Genomic DNA, 1,894 nt, shown 5'->3' on the forward strand with positions numbered 1-1,894 from the left:
TGTGGACCGACACCCGTAATCACTATCCTACAGGATACGTGCTATTGCGTGAATTATTTTTGAAATTAAAAAGAACCGATCAATTTTTGGCGCCGTTGCCGGGGATTGCTTGCATAGTTTTTTTTCCTATCATTAAAAAAAAAATTAATTAATTAAAAAAATATATAAAAAAATATATAAAAAAATTATTTTCTATTATTGTATTTTTTTTGTCTCCTTTTCCTCTTCTACTAATTTTTTTTTTAATTTTTTTTTTGGTCTTATTTGATCAGGAATCGGAGAGGAGATCTGGGCTATCAAAAAGGAATGCTTTAGAGGTTTGCTTAAAAAAATTTTAAATTGCTGGAAAAATTCTCTTTGGTAACCTCTAAACCTTTCTTATTTAAATTAATTATTAGCTTGAAATTTTATGGTGATTGTTTGATTTTAATTTTAGCAAAAGTGTGAATGTATGCTTGATACACATACACAAATTAATCCGCACATAGTAAGGGCAATCACCCCAACAAGATAAGAGCTGGATTTCATCACCGGATTCTTGCCCAACTTAGGTGAACTCAATCTCACATAGTGTCACTTTAATTAAAATCAATTAAACATTGGCTCCTAGGGACATTCGAGCTCAATAGGACGAAGATTACCGAAAGTTGCACCAATTTCGCTCTATGGCTTAGTTGATGTCTAGGCAAGCTTTGTCCCTATAAGGAAGACAGTTCATCTGTTCGAGGCAAGTGGGTTTTAAGTGGGACCTTTGCGAACGCATCGTGACCCCTCCACTTACCTGGGAGCTTACCTGGTCAACTCGGTTCATTAGACCGGATTGGAGGCTTAGGTGCCCTCTTCAAACCAGTTAGGAGCTGTCTAGTGATTTTAGGACAAAGATTAGGATTGATATGCTTTTCTCTTTTATTGCATGCTTGATTGATCGAGTACTAGTGTATGCATGGTAGTCGTTCTAGAGTACAAAACCTATTACCTTTTGACCCTGAAATAGAACGAACCCTTAGGAACATTCGAGCTAAGATCAAAACATTAGGATCATCCCCACCTCTTAAGATGGCTGAAGAACAACCCAAACTCCTGAGGGAGTACTTTACTCTCACTATTTACACTTTTCCATCTTGCATTCGATTACCTGAGGTAGCAGCTGTACAATATGAAATAAAGTCTAGTGTGATCCAAATGCTTCCATCTTTTTATGGGCTCACCAACGAAGACCCATACAAATATTTAGATGAATTTCTTGAGATTTGCACCACTGTCAAGATTCAGAACTTCACTGATGATGCTCTGAAACTTAGATTATTTCTCTTCTCCCTTAAAGATAGAGCCAAACAATGGCTGAATTCTTTAGAAGCTAACTCGATTCGTTCTTGGGATCAAATGCAACAAGAATTCCTTAAAAAATACTTTTCTATAGGAAGAACGAACCAGTTTAGACGTGCCACTACAAGCTTCTCCCAAACCGAGGGAGAAGAATTTCATGAAACTTGGGAGAGATTTCGAGACCTAATCCATAAATGCCCTCATCATCAAATACCTAAGTGGCAGCTAGTGCAATGTTTTTATGACGGTTTGACTGAACGAAACCGTCAGATGATCGATGCTGCATGCGGGGGGACTTTTATGCTTCGAAATGAGCATGAAGCATAGCAACTATTTGAAAATCTTAATGAAAACTCCCTCCACCATGCTTCATGTTCTCGTCAAGCACCCCCGAGTTCTCAAAGAAAAGGGACCATTTGTGAAATAAGTCATTTTATGGACCTGTCCAGCAAGGTAGATGCATTGTCCCATAAGATTGACCAGCTGATGATAGGTGGGCATTACATGAACTCTTCCCAAGCACAAGTATGTACTATTTGTTCTAGCCCATCCACCCTATTCATGAGTG

General features: G+C 38.0%; 1 non-coding gene across 1 annotated transcript; it reads right to left on the minus strand.

Annotated features, from left to right (window-relative positions):
- Positions 1–1,432: 1,432 nt before the first annotated feature.
- On the minus strand, positions 1,433–1,538 carry LOC120105969 (small nucleolar RNA R71). Its single transcript, XR_005508213.3, has one exon. It is a non-coding gene; the product is annotated as a small nucleolar RNA R71 (small nucleolar RNA).
- Positions 1,539–1,894: the final 356 nt, after the last annotated feature.

Source organism: Phoenix dactylifera, chromosome 13, assembly GCF_051530095.1.
Source record: "Phoenix dactylifera cultivar Ajwa chromosome 13, Ajwa_hap1_PhDact_Kaust_v1.1, whole genome shotgun sequence".
Classification (NCBI taxonomy): Eukaryota; Viridiplantae; Streptophyta; class Magnoliopsida; order Arecales; family Arecaceae; genus Phoenix; species Phoenix dactylifera.